The sequence below is a fragment of the Peromyscus californicus genome, unplaced genomic scaffold (genome assembly GCF_007827085.1).
Source record: "Peromyscus californicus insignis strain IS unplaced genomic scaffold, ASM782708v3 Scaffold_6__1_contigs__length_162567912, whole genome shotgun sequence".
Lineage (NCBI taxonomy): Eukaryota > Metazoa > Chordata > Mammalia > Rodentia > Cricetidae > Peromyscus > Peromyscus californicus.
In genome coordinates, this window is record NW_026294584.1 from 148,083,750 (window position 1) to 148,109,401 (window position 25,652).

A 25,652-nucleotide genomic window follows, 5' to 3' on the forward strand; every position below is an offset into this window, starting at 1 on the left:
CTGAGTATTATAATTACTAAAATGCCTGTAATTTCACTAGTTTTAAGTTTAAGGATCTTCCCCTAGAAGGGATCTCAAGGTGTTGCTTTTATTTGATAATGTGACGTGTGGCCCAGATCCAAGGAGCACTTAGTAACAGAACCAAAAAGCCAGAGCAGACTCATGGCATCTGTTTGTTCAGAGATCTATGGGTTTCCGGGCTGGTCCTTGGGCTCTTCATTTCAGTAAATCAGGAAATGTCACTGCATCCATGAAAGATGAAAGGATCCAGGCTTGAAACTATCACAAGTGCCTGTGAACTAATTCAAGAAGCACAGCTGTTCAATGAGCATTATGATTTGAACACAAGAACAGATCCCATTAATCTGCTCTCTGTGGGGGTCCACACACAATTAGTACAAATCTATCCATCCCTGGGAAGCAACTCCATTATAATCAGGGATTTAGCTTCACTTCCAAAGGCCCCATGAGGAGGGGCCCCTCAAGAATGAAAGGGCAACTTCCCAGGGAGCTCCTGAGTACAGGACACCATGGTCAGCATTAAGGATTTAAAGTGCTGGCTTTGGATCCCTGTCTCTCCTTTCTATTGAGGCTCTCTCTTTTTCCTTCATTTGAAGTGTCCATATTGTTTCTGGCTGCCCTAAATTCCTGGGTTTGTATCTCTCTCAGACACCATCGACATCATATGTTCTCTTTCTACCATACCACATATCATCAAAACTCCATCCCTTAGCGTTAAGGTCTCAGCACACCAAGAAGAAAGAGATCTGCACATCCCTCACCCTCATGCAGGCCCATGCGCTGTAACACAAAGGCCATCATAGTCTTTCCATTCCATTAATTTCCCACACTTGGCAATAAGGTGCTTTGAAAGATCAATACCTTTTTCCTAATGTGTCCTAAGATGCTCAATGAGCTAAAATATTCTGGGGATCACTGACAAATAATACATATGTGCTTATTACCTCAAATAAATTTCTAATTGGACAGAAACCTTAGGATGAGTTTTTTTCAGTGAGTGGGCTTTTTAAAAAGCAGTTTTATGCCTATAAGAAGGAAGAAGGAAAATGGATAATGGAATATATGTTGCATGAGAGCAGAACAGGAAGGAGACTATTTGTGGGGAAGATGGAGGCTGCCAACACGAGGCGGGGTGGAGAGGGCAAGAAGAGGAAGAACAAAGTGTAATGATTGTCTTGGTTAGTTTGACACAACCTAGAATCACCTGAGTAGAGGGAACCCCAACCAAATAGTATCGACTAGATCAGATTGGCCTATGGCCACATCTGTAAGTCATGGCCTTGAGTGCTAACTGATCAAGGGGGACCAAGCCCACTGTGGGTGGTGCCATCCCTAGGCAGTTGGGCCTGTGTAGTGGGTAGCCATTCCAGCTTTGATCTGAAAGTTCCAACCCCCATTGAGACTTCGGCAACTGTCATGCCTACAAGGCGGGGCCAAGGGAGGCACCTGGAGACCTGGGATCTGGATGGGCAGCGCACGCACTCGGTTCGGGACCTTGGATGGTGAAGGTGGGCCAAGCAGAGCTCCAGAGAACACCGCTGGACTGTGAAATTATTAAGGCCACTCCACGTAGTTAAAAGGAGATTTATTTAATGGCGTAACTTACAAGTTAAGGGATAGGTAGGTCGCGGGGTCTGGGGAAGGTGTATGGCAGTCCAGCGGTGTTCTCTGGAGCTCTGCTTGGCCCACCTCCACCTTCCAGGGTCCCGGAACAGAGAGAGCACCCGCCGATCCAGATCTCAGGTCTCCAGGCGCCTCCCTTGGCCCCGCCTTGTAGGCGTGACAGTTGCTGAAGTCTCAATGGGGGTTGGAACTTCCAGATCAAAGCTGGAATGGCTACCCACTACAGGCCTGGGCTGCCTATGAAAGCCAGTAGAGTATTGTCCAGTGAGCAGGACAGTGAGCTGGTTCCTCTCTGGTTTCTGCTTCCATTCCCACTTGCGTTCTTGTCCTAACTGCTTTCAATGATGGATTGTGACCTGAAAATGTGAGCTGAAATAAACCCTGTCCTCAGAGTGTTTAATCACAGAAACAGAAGGAAACTAAGACATTATATGTAATATGTCATATATATTGTGTAAAATTATATATGACAATGTCACAATGAAACCCTTTCATGTTACTAAAAATTGATAAAAATGGAATCAAGTTTAAAAAGGAGCTGGGCTTCCCAAGCGCTCTCTAATTGGGCAGAACACCACATCTTCCCGTGCCCACTCCTCCTGTCTGCACTGTTCTTCAAGCATGGCTGTCCTCTCACAACTTTGCATTAACTCCTCACTGCATGTTTATCAGTCACAGCCTACAAATCAACAAACGCCACTAAGAAAAGGAGTTTCATCTCCCAGAAATAACCATATTCTTATTTTTGACAACCTTCTTAGACATTGCCCAAGTATAAGTCTGTAAATGAAATAAAATGTATATCGCATCATATACAATTGCTCTAACTTATTTTCACTTAATACTTCAGTCTGCACACACACACACATACATGGAGGAACATGCAGAATAGTACTGAAAATCCTAATCTCATTGAATGGTTAACTAAAAATTTAATTAATCCCTTCTTCACAGAAAGTTCAAATTTTTCAACTTACAACATCTGGATAATCACACTCACATCTTGGTGTGTTTTATCCTTTCTTTAAAAATAATGTTGATGAAAGGATTCTTTTAACTTTAAAGTATTTGTTCCTACTACCTTCTTCTACCCAGGGAACCTACATAATGGTACACAAAGGTGACCTCTCATCATCACTTTCATTTACAATGACATTCAGATTCAAACTCAAAGTCATACAAAAAGCCCCTCAGTGTACAGATTCTGCAGTCATTTGCCCTTGCCATTGAAGGAGAGGGAGAGACTGGGATGAGGCAGGAGATGAACACAGATGGGGTGCAGAAGAGGAGGAATGAGAGGTGAAACCAAGATAGAGATAGGAAAGCAATATGGAGTTCCTGAGGGTGGTGACTCTAACTATGGGAAGAGAAGGTGGCATGGAAGCCGTCAGTGAGGGAAAGTGATGCAGAGCCTGGGAGATTGACAGTGATGCTGGTGCATCAGGGTTCTAATGCGCAGGAGGTTTGGACCAGAGAGGAAGGCACATTGTACCCACGCAAAACGACGGCAAGGAAGGATGCCTTTTGAGGGTTTTAGAAGACAGGAGTCTTGGTAAGAAGGAAGAAGAGATGAGAAGGGTACAGCTGGCAGAAGGAAGAAGGGTTTGAAGCCTACAAATAAAGCATGTTGCTCAAATGGCCAAGCCTACACCTGCAGCTTGCTAACATTTCTCAATGACTCCAACCACAGCCTGACACAGCCACCAGATTTCTCTTACTGTGCATTCATCTGTTGCCAGAAACACCCTGAAACAACTCCATTATCATGGCATCCCCTCTGTGCCATTCTAGCCCTCAAGTGGTAACCACATGGCCATCTAAAGTAGGGACTCTATCTCTAAATCCTATTGGTACCATCTCTACACCAAACCCTTCCCTGTCACGCATCCCCAACACTTCACAATTCTCAGCATGTCTTTTCCTATTCAATTCCATGGCTTTGCCTCCTCCAAATGGAGTATGTGCTTTATAGTTTTGTTGTGAAGGTTAAATGTCTTTGTTCATTATATATGGACTGTTAAATCTTCTGGCTGAAATCCTGTGCAAGTTCAAAGGTTTTAACCATGGTTACAATAATTTTCCCACTTATAAATAAAGTTATCCCTCTGATAATGTTCCCTCTCCCATTACTTACCTAGACTGAGATTCTGAGAAGCCAGTTTTTTTTCTAACTGAAATATCCATATCGGATTGAATTCAGAACTGTCCCCATAATTAACGCGTTAGAATGCTCCTTCCTTGATTCTCCAATACCCCTGTAATCCCTTGATTTAACAGTATCAACCCTTTTGTTCCTTTCTCTCATAATAATAGGCACTGTACACTTATTTGTACATCCATGGAACCTAACGTGCGCTTTACACACAGGAGGTATTTAAGAATATTGGATTTTATTCTCCCTTCTCTCATTTTACTTTAGTCTGATCTTTCTATTGCCTTAACTTTTCCATAGGGCACAAATCCATTTCACAGGGAAACAAATGGCACTTGACTTAATTGCCATTTGCAGCAATCATCATATCTGTTATTTCAGACTCTTTAAGCAAGATTTTCTAAAATCCGCCAGAGGAAAAAATTCCAAAAATGATCAGACAAGAAAAGAGCAGACCATATAAGGCATAGTGTCTTAAGTTCTTTAACTTTACATTTAAAAGTGATTTTAAGACAGGATGCTCCAAACTTTGCTCATAAGAATTCCTTTGATAAAAATCAAGCCTAAAACATTAATAAGTACAGTATCATCAATGGTTCCTCCTAATAACATGGCCCATAAGCCAGGCATGTTTACTGTCACCCCAAATGCTCTGGGGATGTTGAAAGTCACTGATAAGGTCTCTAAAACAGTACTTGCCATAAGTCTAATTTCTGCTCACTGTAAAAATGACTTTGAAATAATGTAGACAGCTACAAGAATTCAGAGAACTTTTCAGAAGACAGCCAAAGACAAGAAAATTAACTCTTTGGGGAGAAACTGAGGCTGTTTCCATGAGATAGAAGAAGCAGAAAGGCTATGAGTTTTTTATCTCCAAGTTCATGAAAGATTGTTATTAATGATCTAACCAGCAGTTGCTACTCATGGCCTCAGTGGACAGCACCAGAGGAAAAGAATTTCATCAAGAAAGATTTCAGTTAGAGAAGGGGTCCCTGCTCAGCTGGTTAAATACTGGAATGAAGGACACAAGGAATGTTGTCACTCTCTACTTCTGGAGTGTTTAGAGGAGACAATGAATTTAGCAGAGGACACGTCTACATTTGGATAGGATGGCTTCTCCAGTCACTTCAAGTGTTGATTTGTTGTCTCAGTGTCCACTGGTGTGTCTCACTGGTAACAGAAATAAATTAGGACTGGGAAAAGGCAGAGGTTTAATAAGTCTGAGGAAAAGCAGGGATTAGTGGTCGAGTTAATTCCTGAATAGACATTGGAAGTGCCATCCACCAACGTGATCATATTCTAGTTCTGTTGAGATCAAAGGAAAAATGCATCAACTCCTACTTTCCCAGTGGGAGACTAAATGCTTAGAAATGAAATCGTTTCTTCCAGTGATTTAAGCAGAACTTAATCATCAGAGAGAATAAAAAGGTCACAACAGACTTGCAATGTAATCATAGTTTCTAGTACACCAACATGCCTCCAACAGATTGAAAGCCCAGCTTATACTGCTTTGTTACGTGGTGAGCAGTGTGTCCTAAAGAAGTTTTCTTATACCAGCCTGAACTTGGAATCTCCAGCCTTACCATGTTGGGCCAGCAAAGTCCCAAACACTTTTAAAGCTTGGGCTCAGGCCCTGAGCATGAAGTTCAGCTAGTGAGTGCCTGAAGCTTTAGGTCCCATATCTAATACCACAGGAAATCATGTATGGTAGAGCATGACACCTATATTCCAAGCACTTGTGAGGTAAGGACAGGAGGATTGGGAGTTCAAAGTCATCCTTAGCAATACTACTACATATAGCTACATACTGAATTCAAGGCTAGTCTAGGCTGCATGAGACCCTATAACAACAACAGCAACAAAGAGAGGCTGGAGAAATGGTTCAGCTGTTAAGAGCCCTGGCTGCTCTTGCAGAGGACCTGTGTCTAGTTCCCAGCACCTTCATGGTGGCTCACAACCATCTGGAACTCCAGTTCCAGGGAATCTGATGCCCTCTTTTGACCTCTTCTGGTACTGGACACATGTGGTACACAGATATACATGTAGGCCAATACTCATTCACATAAAATAAAAATAAAATAAATCCCTTTAAGAAACAGAAACAAACAAATAAAACCCATGGCTCAGACCTATTTTCTTCCCTTTTTCTTCTCACCCTGAGGATTTAACCCAGGACTTTGTATATGCTAGTCAAGTGCTCTACCACTAAGGTACCCTAGTCAGCCTCAGATGACAGTTTTTAAATGAAGACTTTGGAACCCCTTGAGTTGGAATGCCAGAGCTCTGTAATCCCCCTTTGCATTAGTTCCATATCCTATGAAGACTAAAGATGTACAAAATTGGCCACAGTGAGACAGGCTTTGGCCTGCCTTGTCTAGGCATTATCTTAGGCTGAGCAGCTCCCAAGGCTCTCTTTCATCCTCAGATGCAGGCTCCTAGAATAATGTCTCCACCCTCCTCCTCGCACCCAGAAGCTGTCCTTACACTTAACTGCTTCTAACACCTCCTTACCTGAGCCTGGCCATCAGTGCAAACCAGCCTCCCCAAACCCCACATTGTGCTGCCAGGGGGGTCAGCATAGAAGCCCTCATGGCTGAAGGTCTTCCTCTGTGGGGGTGTAGGTAAGTGGAAATGGGTTTTAAAAGCACAAAATTAAAATAAGATGAAAATATTCCTAGGGCTTTGCTTTGGCTCCTTAATCTTAATCCCCTTCTGCCGTGGCAAATGAAATCTTGTTTGGCTTTCATTCCTGAAGTAAAAGCCTAACAAATGTCAAACCAGCACCTCTCGCCCATCGTGCCCTTTTCATCCCACAAAGGTTCAAAGAAGGAGAGCTAATCTAGCCCAGCATCAGTTGGCATCACAGATCTCACAGGGACAGAACTCGAATCAGTATGTGTCCTCATAGTCTCCAAAGGCGATATTATAAAAGATAACCTGTGACTTTTCAGGGGAGACTTCTGGTCCCCTCCCATAACTAATTGCTACTTCTCCCTGAATTCAGCAGCTCAGTGCCAAAGACTTAAAAATATAGCTGAAGATACTCGGTGATGTCTAGTTGCTTTTTATTTATATAATTTCTCTGTAAATTAATGCTATTTTGTGGTCTTTAGGATTTTATGAGTCTATAGAAGAGCTATATCAATGAACAACTCAAGGTAACTAAGGCTTACTAAAACAAACAAACACAAAGGAATGTTACCAGGCATTTTGTATCAGTGCACAAGTCATAAATAACATTTTAATATAGTACCTAGTCAGTGCAGGACACAGGATAGGTCAAGACTATGAGACAGAGGGCTTGGTGTATGGTAAATTTGAGGGAAAACAAAGACTAATTTAGATGTTTAGGACTGTTATTGGAATATTTGTATTCTGAGCCTGAAAACAAAGAATGAAGGGGTAGTCCTCACCTAAGAAATGATGCATTCAGAATCTATAAATGATAGTCAGGCAGCTACTGGACAACAATGGGTGAGGCACACAGAGGTCTTTGGTCCGCGGGGAGGATGGAGACTGAAATTCCCAGTGGGGCTAAAACATGATGGACACATTGCAGGAACCAATGAAGTCACAGGCAACGAGGCAAAGCTGACTGTGACTCAGCAGCTGTGGAGCTGTGTCGAGCTTAGCACAGCTAGACTGGACCAGAAGGTCAACAGCAGCAAAGCTAATAAGTTTGCCAATTACTGGACTGGCAATTACAAGACTCTCTTTGACAGGCTGGGGACTGAGAAAAGCAGTTTTCTCAGTTTCTCCTAAGCCTGCAATTTTATTCTGTCACACTAGAGATAGTTCCCAGGGAGTCGACACTATTGTGCCCATTCTACAGAGATATATAGGTTTAAGTTGGACAGGATTAAAATACTTAGCTTTTGGGCACAGAGATATCAGCACATCTGTATATCTTGTAATACTATCCACAGCAGCCAAGTTACAGACTTGACCCAGTGTCCATCAACAGACATGCAGGTAAAGAAAATGGGGTGTATATGCATGGGGGACTTTTATGCAGCTACGGTGAGGAAGGAAACGAAATGGTTTGCAGGAAAATGAGTGGAGCGTGGTATTAAAGGGAACGAATCACATTTAGAAAGATAGAGATTGCATGTTTCTTTCAAACCCAGGGTTGGCATTTAAAAAACAAGACATGAAAATAGAAGGGGTCTACTAGAGATGAGGACAAGATGGTAGGTGGAGGAAGAAGGGAAAAATGGGGGGAGGAGAGTGTATGAATATGATTAAACTGTGATATGTAAGCATAAAAATGTAATGAAATCATTTTGTATAATTATATGGCAATGAGCAGGGAAGAAAGGCTAACTCAATGTCCATCTAACTTCAAAACCAGTGATCTCCCATCTGAAGAGCATCTCTCCTCACAGAGAAGGAAGAGGGAGAAGGGTAGGCTCTCTTGACTTCCGTGTGTCATCTGTCTTTAAAATACCAGTTGCTCCACCGCAGGAGTCTGTCCCCTGGCTTTTCTCCTAGCTCCACCTTTCATTATTTTTACATTTGAAGAATCATAAAGAGAAAACTCAGAAATTGTGTTTTTGCGCCTGTACTACCTTCTAAATATTTTATTTCTCCCTGTGAAATAAATGTCACTGTATCATTATATAAAAGAAAAACCTCACATAAACACAGAGAGGTTAATCAACTTGTCCAAGGTCACGAGGATTGGTTGTGCTAATTATCTTCATGCTGCTGCTAATTGCTCACTGCACACCACTGTACGCCTTCTTATTCACTGGCCTTTTTGTCATTGTTCATTCAAAAGTTCTTACTGAGTTTTTCGGATGTGTATATGTTCCAGGCTCTGTTCTGAGGACTGGGGATATTGAGAACAGAAACCCTTCCCCCAAGAAGCTTCAGCTCTAACAGTGGTGATGTGGTAAGTAAATGCTCACACGAAACTATAAGTGAATAAGTGTTTACTTTTATCTTGTGAGTGTGGGCTTTCAAAATCCAAACTTCCATGCTCTGGTTCAAGATAAGATGAACTAACTACATGCCAACTTTTTTCTCCCTCTGAGCACATCCCTAAAGTCTGAGCAGACTGCATGACACAACCCTTCAGGTCTCTGAAAATCAAGTATCAACAAGCGGATTAGGAAGAACACTGGAATTCAAAATATCACCAAACTGCTGGCTGTAATCAAGAACCCAAATCACAAAACACAGCACTCAAACCATCCAGAATACACTCCTAAATTACTCAGCATAAGAGAACCATAGCTATCCCAACTTATATATATATAATCAACAGGCACAAACAATATGATGGCACAGATGCTGGAATTATATGGCAAAGACTTTGATGCAGCTACTATAAAAATAGTTAAATGGGCAATCAGGAACATGCTTGACAAAAAGCATTAGCAAAGGCAGAAAAGACATGAAGAAAAACCAAGTGGAAATTTCAGAAGTCAAAATATAAAGCAGCCAGAATAAAAAATACCCGGTGGCTGAGGATATACTCAGAATGCTGATGACAGAGAAAGCTGAGAACTTTCAGGCTATTTAAGTGGGCCTCCTCCTCTTGAGGCCCAGATTCTGTGCTAAAGTCCTAGGACCCTAACTTGGAGTACCCAAGTTCTTGAAACCACAGCCTGGGGCTGAAGAAATGAATCAGTTGGTGAACTACTTGCATGCACAAGGACTTGTGTTTAATTACCAAAACCCAGGAGAAAACATCTGGTCACAATGGTATATTTCTCATGACTCCAGCACTGGGGACACAGACACAGGAAAATCTATGCAGACTGATGGCAAGCCTAGCCTACATTAGAAAGTTCTAGTCCAATAAGACACCCTGTCTCAGAAAACTGAAAACTAAAAAAAGGATAGAGAGTACCTGGGAAGAACAATCGAGGTTGTTTTCTGACCTCCATGTGTGTACACTTACATGCACACATATGTACACCTGCATGCACACACTCACATGGAATCCCACAACCCTGGCACTATGGATAAGGAATATTTTAAAATATATTTTTTTATTGAGAGAGAGAAAGAAACAGATGGGAGCTCATGTGAAGGTCAAAAGACAACTTTGGGGAGTTGGGTCTCTCCAGCTACCACTGAGTGTGCTCTGGGGAGCAGACTCAGACCCTCAGACTTGGTCGGAAGTCTGTTGAAGATCTCACCAGCCCATCTTCTTACAGCTACACTTTTTACTTGTTCTTTTCTTTGCTCTCTCTTGCCCTTTCCTTTCTTTTATGACCTGTTGGTGGAATATATCTCTAGTGACAATGTACAATAATACAACTGTTTTTAAAAAGTAGGTTGGCCACATAGTATAACTTCAACATATTCCTACCTACTCTATGACTCTCCATTCTATTTTGGGTATTTGCCCAGGAGAAATGGAAATATAAATCAACAAAATAGCATCAACAAAAATTTTTAGAACATTTCTATTCCTCATAAGTCCTAAAGGGGAAACAACCTCAATGTCCATCAACAGAAAATAACGAATTCTGATCTATTTATAAATGATATAATACTTAGCTTTAAGGGAAGCATATTGTTGATAAATATGACAATATGAATGAATTTCAACACTGTACATTGTACACATGGAGGTCAGAGAACACCCTCAAGTGTTGTTCCTCAGGCACTGCCAACCTTTTAAATTTCTTTTAATTTTTTGAGTTATGATGAGCGATAGAAGCCAGATACAAAATAACACAAATCTTATAACTGCTTTTATATATATACTCCACCCCTCAAAAAAACAAAATTGAGATAGAGTAAAAGAAATCAGAATCATGGTTGCTTTTGTAGGTAGTATAGGTGGGTGGTTAGAGTGGACACAAAACATTTCATGGTGTTCAAGTCTCTCATTTGTGCTGGTTATTTTTTATTGTCAACTTGACAAAACTTAAAGTCACCTGAGAAGAGGTAACCATGCTTACAGAACTGCCTATATCAGTTTGGCCTGTGGCTGTGTCTATGAGAAATTGTACTGGTTGATGATGGATGTGGGAAGGCCCAGCCCACTGTGAGCAGTACCATCCCTAGGCTGGTGGGTCTGGGCTATCTATAGAAGAAAGCAAGTTGAGCATGAGCTAGGGAATCAGCCAGTAAGCAGCATTCTTCCATGGTTTCTGTTTCAGTTCCTGCTTGACTTCCTGCCCCGACTTGCCTCAATGGTGGACTGTGACCTGGAAATGTAAGATTAAATAAACCTTTTCCTCCTCTCAATTGCTTTGGGTCAGAATGTTTTGTCACAACAACAGAAAAGCATCCTAGAGCAACATCTGCATTACATATGACACATTTATTAAAACTCATTCAATAAGTGCCTAAGATGCATGTTAGAATGCTGAATGTGCTTTGTTTACATTGGAATGTTATCTTTAGGGAATATTTTAAAGACTCTGATCATCATGAAAAGCCAATATTTTCTGTCAACTTTTGAAATATCTTACTATGGAGTATTAGCATGTATTTTCTAACTTCAAATTTATAAGCCCTAACTTAATATGGTAAGACATCTCCCAAGGTTTCAGCCATCTTTACTTCTTCAAATAGTCCTTAGTGATAGCTCTTATTGTCGTTTGATTTATATTCAGAATACGTAGTGGTAAAACTATCTCTCCTCTTGAGTTTGCTTCAACTCAATAAATACTAGGAACACAATGTTGTACAGAGCGAGAGAGTAGGTGATAGAGGAATTCTAAGACAGGTGACATACAGTCCCTCCTGTCACACCATGTGGCATGAGATAAAACATCAAACAACTATATTACAGGCAGAATATGTTTTTAGAGATTTTAATACAGTATCAACAAGATGTGAAACCTGTACAACACATCAACACATTTGAGAAATGTTAGCTTTTTTTTTTTTTTTTGGTTTGTCAAGACAGGATTTCTCTGTGTAGCTTTGGCTGTCCTGGAACTGACTTGGTAACCCAGATTGGCCTCAAGCTCACCTGCCTCTTCCTCCCAAGTACTGGGATTAAAGACTTGTACCACCAAGCCAGGCAATAGCAGGACTTTTAAACTCCCCTTTTAATCCATTTGGTGTGCTGTTGAAAATGTAAACTAGCAGACATGGATTAATTCATTCTTCAACTCTTCATTTTATTTGTCTTAATAATGTTAGCAAGTGATCCTAAAATTCATCAGCATATGAGGTAGAAACACCATGTGCCAAGAAGACTTGCCTCTACAAGGAGGAGAGGGTGGAGGAAAATTGTGACAATGCTATAAATACATGAAAAAATATTCAACAACCTGTCCAGAAAGGAAAAACAAATCAAAACCACACTTAAATTCCAGGTCACACTAGTCAAAAGAGCTGTAAGAAAATAAGAATGTTGGCTAGGCTGCCATCTTTGTGGACTTTCGATGAGAATCTAAGTTAGGCCAGCCATTATGAAAATCGGTACAGAGGGTCACCCAAAACTAAAATTAAAACAATCCAGGTGTACCACTCCAGAGCATGTGCCTGAAGGAAGCCATGGTCAGCAAACCACAGAGATATCTGTGCATCATGTTTATTGTAGCAGTATTTGCACAAGCTATGACATGAAGTCTTAAAGTGCCTGTCGGCAGATGAATGAATAAGGAGAACAGGGTGCATATCTACACAATGGGCTTGTATTCATCCCTAAAGGAGAGCAAAATTATGTGATTTGCAAGAAAATGGAGGAACTGAAGATCACCATAATAAGTGAAACAAGCTAGACTCGGAGAGATGAAAACCACCTATTTTCTCTCCTATGCATAATATAGAATATATATAGCATTACAGTAGAAGTAGGAAATTTGGGAAGAAGACGGGACCAGCAGGAAGTGGACACATGAGGTTAATGAGAGTGTATATGATTAAAACACATTTTATACATGCATAAAAATATGAGACCAATTATTTTGTACAATTAATATGTACTAGTTAAAAGGGGGAAATTGAGGCAAGAAAGCCTCTACATTTGGAAATCTGGTTTCCAAGACTGTTGTTTTCTGAACATCATTATTGAAATCCCATGGTGCTGTTCGGCTTCCCACCGGAAAAAGGTGTTCATCAAATCTGGGACACAGTGCTTTGTGAGGATGCTCTCTCGTCCTCCTACAGACTCTATTGCTCCTTTGTGACCTAGACAGTGTCATTTTCAGTTCCTGTTTAGCATCAACAAGGTGAGTATTGCTTTTAGCCCTAGATTCCAAAAGTGAAATCCTAAAAAAAAAAAAAAAAAAAAAAAAAACCAACTCCAAAATTAAACAGATTTCTAAAAATGGATCCTGTATCACTCAAAGGCTGTCTCTCAGGAAATGGGCGGGAATAAAATTCTCTCCTCCCTGCTCCCCTCCTCTGGCCCCCCTTGAGCCATCACTGTTGATGGATTGGAGAAGTCAGCTTGTCAGGTCTTATTGGGTGCTGCCTAATGTAAGTCCACACTGAGGCAGTGAAAATCTGTTTGCAGTCAGCTCTTTTAATGAGTTCCAGCAAACAAGAGGACAGCAGATTATTCAGTAAGATGCTTCCTCCAATGCAGTGGGGGGAAATAGCTGATGACAGAGGCTTGACATATAAGAGATTTTTAAACTACGAGCAGCTCTTCCTTTACAGAAAGAAACTGAAAAAGAAAAGTTTCCCCAGGGACCTGGGCATTCTAAGAAACATTACACTTCTGTGTTTGTGATTTAAAATTGACCTAGACTCCACTCTCTTTATTAAGGAGGTCAGATCTCTTCCACAGAAAGCCCCCATTCCAATGGGGTCCTATGGATCCTTGGCATTCTGTGTGTTCAGAACTCTGGTGTATTCATACTGTTGCTTCCTCTTAATATCAATCCAAAGAGCGCTCCTCTGGGAGGTTACCCAGCCTTCCACCTTACCTGAAGGATAACAATGTGTGATGTGATCAAAAGTGCTGGAGATACATCACACAACACAAAGCGACTAGCACTTCAGAGAACCCAAGCAGAATTCCCTAGAGGTTTCAGAATTCTAAAATTATTTCCATTGCACTGACTCCACATTATTAAGATCAAATTAGGTGCCAGGTTCCTGAAAACAGCATTCCTGTCTTTCCAGATATCCTAGAGTCACTGTGGTGTGAGGCTTATGATGCTAAGTGCTGCTGGGTATGAGGATATGAAGATGATGACATTATCGACTCATAACACCGAGGCAAATTTCTTAAAGTGAGCCGACAAGGTGGAATATTCTGAGAAGAATTATTATGTATGTAGTCCTTCATTCACATTTGCGGGTCTCGCCACATAGAATAATACAGAGGTGGCAAAACATGAATTTCAGAAGTCTGGATAGCAACAGCCCAGTTAAACTGATTGTATGATTAGACCAAGGAACATTTTCTCTCTGGTAGGAATTAATAAAGTAATGGCTACCGAAGGCCTAAATAGCATAAGGCTTTTCATGATTAATCTTGCATAGAAGGTTAACCATTTTCTTCATTTCTGACCTTCAAGACAAGTAGCATGTAATAAACAGCTTGTGGTTTGAATGAATGTGAATGATTGTATAAATAAAAGAACATACGAATGAATGAGTTAATGAGGGCTTATTGAATTATGGTTTTCTACTTCTCATAATAGGTCGTACTTGTGCCAGTAAAAAACACAGTTTAGCAAATTTTGGCTTTGTGCTCTAAAAATAAAATAACCTTGGGCTGGGCGTGGTGGTTTACATCTGAGACTCCAGCGCTTAGGAGGCTGAAGCAGGAGGATCTGAAGTTTGAGGCCAGCTTAGGCTACATAGTGAGACTTCATCTCAAAAGGTGTGTATAGGGGAGTACCTGCTCGGCTAACCTGAGCTCCAATCTCCCAAATGAGCAATTTAACATTATATGAGCTCAAGGAAAGTATCATAAAATGTGACTTCCTGCCCCTGTTTCAAAGCAAAGGAAACCAATAATGGTGATGTCATAAGAGCAAGTCCTTTTTAGGCCATTATAAATTTCTTCTCCATATCCAGAGAATTTTAACTAGAATATCTGTGGAAACACAGGGGTTTATCCCTATACAACATTGTCATGTTCTTTATATAATTTATGTACTTTTTCTATAGTATCTACTTAGAAACCATCACCTTGTCTCTAATGATTAGAGTCCACAGCCACTAACTAACAGCCATGAAGTCTTTTCTGTAGATTAAAAAACACTCAAACCTGACATCTGAAGTCTCAATAGAGAACTGGTGACCTAAACCAACACTAGGCCAGGAACTCTATGATGCTAAGAATTTATCAAATTTGCTTCTGTATCTACAGCAAGAGTAATAGAAGGCTATATATAAAATAGATTCTTAATAGATGTCTGCTAGTTGTTAAATAGAAGGATGGAGCTAGAATGCAGATTTGGGAAATAAATACTGTGCAAGGTTAGAGAGAAAGAGCAGCATAGTGTGAGGAAGTGAAGGCAGAGAGGCTCTGTGGAGGACAGGGATGTGGGTCTTGTTGAAATAACGGCTGTGCTAGGAGTCAGCACAATACCATGCATCTCATTCAGAAAATCAGTGAGCTCTCAGCAACCTCAAATCTTACAGGATGTTGTCTATCCTTTAGCATCTTACTCCTTGGGAAGGACCCTGGTGGATTGGACCACTCACTTCGTGGTCACAATGACACTTGGCAGGTGCAATATAGGATTCTTTGTGATGAAATACTATGAGAATTCCATAGATAAGAGGAATATGAGATTTTTTAAAAAAAAGAGTAAAACACAGGGTCGGGCGGTGAAGGCAAGCAAGGTAAAGATGGGAGGGAAGAAATCTGCCAGTTGAAAGAATCACTTCTCTCTCTCATTTGAAGATGAAGGGTTCATTTGTCCTCTAGAGATGGATGCCATGTGTTTCTCTTTAAAAAAGCACATGATTGAGAGGACTGGCTAATCCAAGGGTACCTGTTATTATACTTCTGCCGTGTTCATGCATGTTGGGCCTACTTGTACAATTTTGGTTCTTTACGACTGAAAAGAAACCCATTTTATATATTCTTCACCTCTACATATGATGTTAAGACCTTGATGTGACCAATAACAAATTCTAATTAGTCCGGGTACTTAAACTATAAAATAGATATAGAAAAACTGCTAAATGTGCAAAGACAGAAAATAAGAAGAGTGAGTTATCGTCAAAAGGGGAGGTTAGGAAAATGACTAATGCTTCCTATGTAATAAGCACGTTTGAATTCTCTCTCTCTCTCTCATGTGTCTGTGTGTCTGCGTGTCTGTGTTTGTGTATGTACGTGTGTTCACTCAACTTTCATAGAAAACCCTCAGTCTAGGAACACTGCCCTTTTACAATTGGCAAATCTGGTAAGGACAATTTTGCATGAATGCTAGTAAATGGTTATGGATCCCAAGTCTACAGAATGTATGGTCAGGTAAGACTGACTAAAATATATAGTAACACAGAAAACAGATAGAGCGTGACAGTTCTTGGAGGTAATAATGATAAAAATCTGACTTGAAATAAAAGGCAGTGCTAAATAACAAAAGGATAACTAGAATCAAACTTACAACGCCCCATTTAGAGTACTATCTCTAATCTAGGAACATATTACTCTCCATTAGCTTCACTTTTCTCCTCCAGAAAATATAGAGTGGAAAATGAGAACTATCTGAACAACACAGTAACACAGGGCAGGTGTGATCATTGCTGGGAGGGCGCTTGAGTTGGTAGCTGGCCCAGGAAGGATTCCAGCAATGGTTCTAGACTCTGCAGGAACTGTGGAATAGTAATGAGGTAGAAGTGGGGGAAGCCATGAGACCATTTCTTCTCCCAAATCTAAAATAGACAACAAACTACTGGATGTTTTAAAGGATTTCCTATCCCTCCAGCAACCCCAGAGACCTCTCTACATTTGCCTTCATTTTTATAAAAGAAAAATGAAAAGCACAAACATCATTGGCAGTGGAGATGACAGTTCAGCTCAGGGACTGGAGGTCCGAAGCAGGAAACAACGCCTTCTTTTGTCATCATCTCTGTTTCTCCCTGTCTCCTCAGGGAGCCTCCCTTACTACCCTGGTTCCCTTTGAGAAGAAAAGGGACAACACATTCATGGGAGCTTGCTTGAGTTTGGACTCTGAGGTACAACTCTCAAGCAGAAAAGAGCCTCCTTCGGACTTGTCCTCGTATTTTCTCTTACATCCTCCTCTGTCCCCCATGACCTCCTTATCTCTTGAATCTAATGATTCCTCACTTCCCCTCATGGAAGAAAGCTGCCTTATTTGTAGACAACCATGACACTGTAGTGGCCTCAGCTTCTTACTCTGGGTCACCCTTGCCTGCCACAGCACATCCTCAAACAGACTAAAGCACAGGTGGCTTCCTTCAGAATGCAAGTGAAGCACAGTTGCAGAACACGCTTCAGTGAGCATCTCTCTCCAGTTCCTTGGCTACATGCATAGTAGCTGCAGATGCCCTTAGAGACCAACACACTCCAGTTCTCTCTCTCTCTCTCTCTCTCTCTCTCTCTCTCTCTCTCTCTCTCTCTCTCTCTCTCTCTCACACACACACACACACACACACACACACACACACACACACACCTGCTCCCACACTACCCTCACTCATGGATCTCTCTCTCTGTCTCTCTCTCTCTCTGTCTCTCTCTCTGTCTCTCTCTCACACTCACACACACACACATCTTTGCCCATCATCACTCACACCTTCCATTTGCCGCAGTTCAAAAGTTGATTTACATCCAGCATCCAGCATATCCTCTATACCCTCTTGCACTTTAGTGCCCAGCCTTCCTCCTAATCTCAGCCTTGTACACAGATATGATCCACTCACTTTCTGAATCAATCTCCTATGAACGTTCACTATGAATCCAGTCTCCCATCCTTGTTTGCTTTTACCCAGTTGAGTGAGCACTCAAGTGTAGATCTACTCCTTGATTCACTCCCATTAATCAGATAGTTATCAATAAAAAAATCTCTCTGCTATTGTAACTCATAAAGTTTGCGTGAATATGTTTCTTTTACTGAAAATTTCCTAAGTCCTCTAATACATTTTAACAAATATTGGTTTTGTATGGAATGCCAACTCAAGAGAATCCCTTCCTAACAACCAACATGGTGATAAGCCTGTAGTATCACCACGTCACCATCAGAAGCTAGACAGTGGCCCTTGAAAAGATACCTTGGCAATAGACTGTGCAGGGCTCTAGAGCAAGCCATCCAGCACATCTATCATTGTCTAAAGATCAGTTTTCTTAGTATAAAATTTGTGGCATGCTCCCAATGCAGATATCAGACCCACATGGCAACTTTTGGTACAATGCATGTGCTTCAGAAATCTATTCTTATGTTACCATGTTCCTTTCGTGGTGTGGCCACACATCCGGGCCTCGGGGTCGGGAGGCCATTCCGTTCTTTTACAGAAATGGAAGGCAATTTTCTAGGGCAATCACTCTCAATAATTGGTGCTCTTGTCCATTAAGATTCTGGCTAATCACAACACTACTGCTGAAGACTTCTAGTCCTACCGTCTTATGTACTTTTAAGCAGCTAGGAAAGGTAATTAACCCAAACGTTCAGTTCCTGTGTAAAACCAGGAAAGAGTTGGCCACAAGGACAGTGAGGTTCGTGCACAGCATAAGGAAAGTCCAGACAAACTCCAAGGGATATACCTGGACTAATGGAGATGTAGGTAAGTGTCTAATCACTTTCTCATGTGAATAATTCCCTGGCTAGTGTCACTTCCTGGGCACCTGTCATGGGGGTGTCTTAATCTTTGTTCTGGTCTATTCAACCAAGCAGACTTCCTTTTCTTAGATACCCAGTCAAAACTGATGTGTCCTTTTTAGCAACTGTGGACAGGATGTACTGAGATGCAAGGTCATTGTGCTGATGTACTTGACAAGTCACACTGGTGTGGGTCAAAAGTCACCTTTGTAGAAAGCACTTAATTCAGCAGCAGATTTATGTTCCTTGAAGAGTCAACGGCAGGGCGTGAAGCTAAGGTTTGCACTCTTATAAGGAAAGTCTAGTCTGTTGAAGAAACATGAATGAAGGCTTCTGATTGGCTTCCTTCTGCCAGCTGGTATCATGAGGGCCAGATGCCTCCTAAGCCTCAACCTTATAGCAACTCTATCACAGGTCCTCAAAGGCTTCCTCACACCCCGTGAAGTATAGCAAAGACTTAAGGGAACACCTTATTCATAATGGGCCTTCTGGAGCTTATATATAGGAAGAACCTGGGGTGGAGGTGGGAAGAACTCCAGTGTAAAGAGTAAGACTAAAGGAATTATCGGGAAGCTTTCCAGAGTTAGTGAACAATTTTGACTATTTAAAAAATGTATATTATCTATTGTCTAGTGGGATAAGTGTTCAGGCACTGATGCAAACAAATTAGACCCTGAGCAAGGAGTCAGAATACAGAAGTCTAGATGGAAAGAGAGATGATAATAACTGTAAAACTGAAAAGTAAAACTATTAACTAATTAATTGGAGCCATACGATAGACTATGACCCAGCAACTGTTTAGCTTAAGGTATGTGGGGAAGACTGCTCTGAGGAACTAATAGTTCAAATGACATTTAAGTGGCAGGAGTGACCTGGCTGGATGAAGATGTCAAAGAGAGGGAAAAACATTCAAGCATCCTCCTGACTTTGGATGAAACTTAAGTCTATTGGAGGAACAAGAAGAAAGTAAAAAGTGAAACCACAAAATGACCGTGACAACAGATGTTCATAGGTAAAGGAGGGTCATGTGAATGTTGATTTCATAAATTTGATTGTAATCTCCATTTCCTTTGCTTGCTTGCTTTCCTTCTTTCCTTCCTTCTTTCTTTTCTTTTCTTTTCTTTCTTTCTTTCTTTCTTTCTTTCTTTCTTTCTTTCTTTCTTTCTTTCTTTCTTTCTTTCTTCCTTCCTTCCTTCCTTCCTTCCTTCCTTCCTTCCTTCCTTTATTTCCTTCTTCTTCTTTAAGTCATTCTGGTGTGGAGAAGGTAACCAAGAGATCCTTGCATTCCTGCAGGAGAAAGATGCTGGCTTTGCCTAGGATGTCTGGAGGAAAAGAGAGTGTTTGATGTAAAGAAAAGGCAGCTTCAATAATATTTGTGTGAATTTGGATGTGGTATGAAAGAAAGGGATAAATTAAGGAAAATTTGAGCAACCGGGTGACTCTATCCACCTGTTTCCTGGGATGAAGACTAAAGTGAGAATTTCAGAGAGGAAAAGATGTTCCTATTTGTCATCTTGAGTTTTAGGTGCCTGTGTGGGAACATCTAGTAGATAACTAGTCTATAGAGTTTAGGGGAGTGGTCCAGGTTAGCAGATGTCTACTTGAGAATCACTGTATCTAAAGGATATGTAAAATCATAGGCTAATTGAAGTCACTTAGTATATTTATGTAAACATAGAGAACCTTTCTGACCCCAGCCGTCAGAATGAAATCTTGTTTTCACTTGTCTAGAATCTTCCTAGTCACTTGGAATAATTAAAGCACTCTGGTATGGGAATTTGATAATGAGATGTCTAGGGTCGTGGTGGGGTATATGGCAAAGGTCTGTGGTGTCTGTTAAATTTTGGTGTGAAGCTGGAACAATGCTAAGCAATAATGTCTATTTAAATAATAATAAAACTCATTCAACTCTCTCGGTTTTTGAAATAAATTTTCACTTCATGCATAGCAAGAAAAGAAGGAAAGGGGGCCTTTAGGACAAAGCCTTTTGGGTTGCCACATCCGTCTCTATTTAGAAGTGAGAAAGAAAAATACACAGAGCTAGCAAAGAATATTGAAAGAAAATGCATCATAAAATGGCAGTAAAATCAGAAGACTATGGTTTCATGGGAAACAAAAAAAGGAAGGGAAGAGGAAGTATTTAAAGGAGAAAGCTGTCGACTGCATCATATGCTGCAGAGAGGACATTGGGCGCCCACTCACTGCTGGGACTGGCTGTGCCATTGATTAGGTCTGAATGGAAATCCAAGTGGAACGGACTGGGGAAACAAAGAGGTGAGGGAGGAAAGAGAGGAAAGAAATTATAACAACTCTTTCAGGGGGTTTTCCCATTTAAAAGTAGTGATATGAGGAAACAGGCAATAGAAGATGGGGGTGAAGGATTTTTATTAAATTTTCATACAGGAGTCAAATTTTTCTTCGTAACTGGTGGAAACGATACAGGGGAGAAGGAGAAACAGCAAAGTGTTTGGAAAGAAACAAGGCTGGGATCTGAAATCTGATCATTTAGAACTAGATTCAGGATCTGCTTTCTCAGGCTGTCAGTAAGGCTTGGTCCCTGATAAAGGCAAAGAACTCCATGGGCCAGAAGGGGACACAGGTCCCAGCAGGGGCACGATTGGCTGACAGAGCTGGTATGAAAATGAGCAACCTCCTTGCAGTGGTTCCATTTTCTCAATGACTTAAGAGACTGATTTATCAGCAGAGTGCTAGAGACAAAGAGAGAGAGAGAGAGAGGGAGAGAGAGGGAGGAAGGGAGAGAGAGAGAGAGAGAGAGAGAGAGAGAGAGAGAGAGAGAGAGAGAGAGAAAGGGAGAGGAGACATGTGTTGGAGGTGACAAGAGACTGTAAGGTTATTCTGGGATGAGAGTTAGCCTAGGCGATACAGCAGGTGTGCCAGGCAGGACTAAGTGACAATGTGAGAGTCATGGCATTGAACTAGCACTTGTATTTCTCTCTATCTTGGAGGACGACAGGGGAGTTTTGCACATGCTTTCAAAGCATGCAGGATACATGAAGTTGGTTTAATCAGGGTTATGTATCAGGCACTGCTGCTCACTCCTTCAAATACCCTGCCACCCCTGCCACTCTGGCTGTGTATGACCATAGTGACCATTTCCACTGGAACCTTAGCCAACTTCATTTAGCAACTCATCTACGGGTGTGCTGTCCAGATTAAGCTTCTTGTAGCTTTGGCTTCTTGTCCTGGTGTTCTCTGTCAGGAGGCTATCAGACATTCCCAAGGTAGTTACTGGATATTTTAAGGCTTGCAACTCAGAAGTCCATGAATATAAATGGGAGTCTGTGAGTTAATGCTTTTGTCTTTTGCTACAGTCCTAGGGACTCTTAAGAGCTTTCTGGCATGATGAAGGACTGCTTTCTCCCAACAGTGCCCAAACAACGAGTGTCAACCTTCTCTCTCCCTGAATAAGTCTTTTGGTTTCTGACTCTTGTAGCCTGCAGCTGCTTACCATTTTTTGTTTGTTTACTTCATGGTCTGTCTCCAAGAGAATTCAGGACAAGATCATTAGTGTCAGGAATTGCTTTAGAAATTTGACCCTTTGTGGTCAATTTCTGTGCAGCAAAAATTGTACTCCAAGATTTATTTTAAAAGAAGAAGAAGAAGAAGAAGAAGAAGAAGAAGAAGAAGAAGAAGAAGAAGAAGAAGAAGAAGAAGAAGAAGAAGAAGAAGAAGAAATAAAGTTGGCTAGGTAGGGAGATAAGGTGGGTCTTGGAGGAGTTATTGGGAGGAGTGAGGGAGAAATGTGATCAAAAGACATTGCATTAAATTCTCAAAACATGAATAAAAATACATTAAAAGAAGAAATCAGGCCCCTAAGATGGGATTGTGGATTTTTGTGAAGACCACGCTGTGAGGGGAAGTGGAGTGTTGGCAATTACTGGCCTATATTAGCAGCACAAATTCAAGACTTTCTTCACCTGGTAGACTGCAGTGAGGTGGAATATAGGTTGATGTGTCAGGTTGGGTTAGGTTCTTGGTGTTTTAAAGACGTAGATTCTTGAAACAAAAACATAAATGTTGGAAACGAGTCTTGGAAATAGAAGGTAGAATAGTTAAGTCAACCAAGTGTCAACTGAAAGCAACTGTTGGAAGCCACAGACAGTACTGAGGCATAATGATGATGGTATACACAGACACCAGAGATACTCCATGCAGAACATTGGTACTTGTGTGTAAAAATCCTAACAGAAAAAGCATTGGGCTGTAAGACCCATTTGGGGATATTCAGGTATACAATGAGAGATGATTCTCCTGAAATCTCCCAGAAGACAAGAAAAGCAACTCCCTTTGGGCCAGAAGAAAGAAGTCTGCCCTTGTGTAGACACCTGCAAAAAGCTAACACCAGGTATGTCTCTCAGTGTGACTCTTTCTCCTGGGTTATGTATGTGCCTGCTCCTCTCTTCCAGGCCCCTCCAGACAAATAGAGTCAGGGCATATCATAACTATAGCTGTAAAACACAGTCCTGAAAGGAGGACATGTAATTGGGAGGGAATAATTTATATGCTGAAGGAATTGCAATGGAAAAGTCTGACTCATTACAGATCTGCTGTAATTAGGAAGGTCATGGGCAGGGATTGAACTAAGATCCAAGTAGAGTATAGGACTTCCTTCCCCGCATGGGGGCATTTTCTTATGAAATGATTCAAGTTTCTTGCAAGTACTCCAGTAGGGTACTGTTAATATGCTCCTGGGATGACAGCCCAGTGAATTAGGCAATAATGGATGGAATAGGTTTGGTAAAATACTGTAAAAGAGGTCTGAAGATTATGGAGGATACTGTGTAACAACAAGGTACATGAGGCTGAGAATTGATTATCTGACTGTTTGGAGGTCCATGTCATGTCAGAAGGCTCTCCTAGAATGTCCTGGCAGTTATCAGCTCAAAGCTGTGGCTGTCTCTCCCTCCTTCCTGGCACCACTTTCTTGCCCCTAACTTCCATTCCCTGAAACTGATTCCCTCAGAAACTGCTTGTACACGTGCTTCTGAGAAGCAGAAATGACAGACAAGCTGAAGGGTGCCACCACTGACTCCAAAAGTGGCTGCACAATATATTCTACTGCAGAGTCTGGGACACACTGGACCCTCAGGAGATAATGATTTCCTCCTCCTCTTCTTTCCTCTCCACTTGCATCAGTCAATCCAGAAAGGGAAAGGTAAACAGCTTTTGGAGGCAAAAGAGTAATGCTAATACAGCAGCAGCCAGTGCCTGTGTTCCCTGCCTATACAAAGAGCCCCCCCACCAACCCATTCTTCTAGAGTGGGACTCAGCTGGCTCCTCTTGCTAATACTTTCTACCTCCCTCTGCTGTCACTGTCTGGCCTCAGGAGAGCTGTGTCCCCTGGAGGGATCAAATCTCCTCCAGGGGAAATCAAAGAGTAGATCGGAATTAGTCACTGGATTGTGTCACTTGGAATACAAGGAAGAAAGGAAGAGAGAGGAAAGAAGGTGGGGGGGGGAGGTGGGCAGGTGGGCAGGTGGGAGGGAAGAGGGAGAAAGGCAGAAGGGCAGAAGTATTGGATTTGACAGGTTCACACGTTTTATTTTATTTAACTAGCACGATCCATTTGCAAAGCCTTCACCTAGTCATACAAGGGAGATGCCAAGGCTTGTGGTGTGGGGGGCAGGAGATGGGGAGACAGAGATGACAGAAAGAAACATAGGCAGAGAAAAAGAGAAAAAAAAAAGATGTGTGTGAGTGTGGCGTATGTGTGGTGCATGCATACACGTGTTCAGGTGTGTGTACCTGTGTGCATGCTCAGAGCCAGAGGACACTGGGCTTCATGCTCTGCCACTTTATGCCTCATTCCCCTGAAACAGTATCTCTTGTTGAATCTGGGAGCTCCATTAAGCCCCAGTGATCATCCTGTCTCTGGCCCTGCCCCACAGCCCTGGAGTTCTAAGTATACTGGTCATATCTGATTTTTCACTTGAGTATTGGGTTCTATATACAGGTCCCTGTGCCTGAGCAGCAGATACTGCTACCTACTATATTATCTCTACAGTCCCTAATTAACCCATTTCATGCCAGACTGGTAAGTAAGAGTTACAGGTGCCACAACACTAGACAAAAACAAAGCTCACACGAGAATGAAGGGTCAGATTACAGATATCATGGCTTGGCTTCTGTCTCCCTACAGCTTGAACTTACTTGGATGTACTAACAAATGGGAAGCCATCATAGAACTGGGACATAGACAACACAGTATTTTAGTTTCCCTCTACTTAATAAATGATGGAAATTGGACAAGCATATATAGAATAATTTCCAAGGATGAGGACCCAAAGACTTGTGAGGAACACTGACTTTATTGGACCCTATATTGTAATGTTACTGGGATGGAGGAGCTCTAGGTGAGGGCAAGAAGTAGGAACAGAGAAGAATGAGGTGGCTGGTTAATTATAATGAACTAACGTTGACAGCCCTGGTGAGAAGATCAGACTGACTTTGCTGAGTCTCCACAGTCACCTTATTTTGTTTCTGGAGGGTCCTGGCCACTAGTCCATCCCACACTTTCTTCCTACTGAATTTTACCCATGCATTTCAAGTTATAGCTATGAAACAGCTCATTGCTTATTGGACTATATCCCTTCTGAGGTTTCCAGCTGAAGTCATCACAACTCCTTGCCTTTTCAGCATTCTTCTTTTAAGCCCGCTCCTTTGTAAATTTTACATCTTCTCTCCACTCCCAGTAACAACAAACTTCAAAGGCTCACAGTGCCCTAAAGCTGAAAGGACTATTTAAAAAAAAATTCAATACGCCATTATATAGCATGACTCCAAGCCACACACTGTTTAATCATTCAAAACTATTAACTGGTTTTATTAAATGCTCATAGCAATCTAAAGAGATAGGTTCAGCCATTAGCCTCAGTTTTCAGATGGGGAAACCCGGGTTCAAAAAGACGTAATAACGGGTTCACTTTTCAATCTGTGTGAAAAGTACAAAGAACTAGAATCATTAGTAAGTGGCAGAGGCAGGAGTTAGAGACAGGCAATCTAGCTCCACTCTTTACCTTAGGAATCATTTAGTCCATTTCTTTTATCTTGCAGATGAAACGATTAAACACAATGAACCTAGTAACTTATGTAGGGATGAGGTAGTAGGTATAGCAACTAGATGGGCACCCATGGAAGTCTTTCAACTTTTGGTTCCATACATAACT

The 25,652-nt window shown here is 41.5% G+C and overlaps 1 protein-coding gene and 1 long non-coding RNA gene across 4 annotated transcripts in view; one reads left to right on the forward strand and one right to left on the reverse strand.

The window, feature by feature from the left end:
* The window catches only part of Grin2b (glutamate ionotropic receptor NMDA type subunit 2B), a 459,161-nt gene that overhangs the window by 153,955 nt on the left and 279,554 nt on the right, over positions 1–25,652 (reverse strand). The window lies entirely within an intron of this gene.
* On the forward strand, positions 6,200–11,163 carry LOC128100135 (uncharacterized). Its single transcript, XR_008214678.1, has 3 exons — positions 6,200–7,768; positions 8,613–8,690; positions 10,918–11,163. It is a non-coding gene; the product is annotated as an uncharacterized LOC128100135 (long non-coding RNA).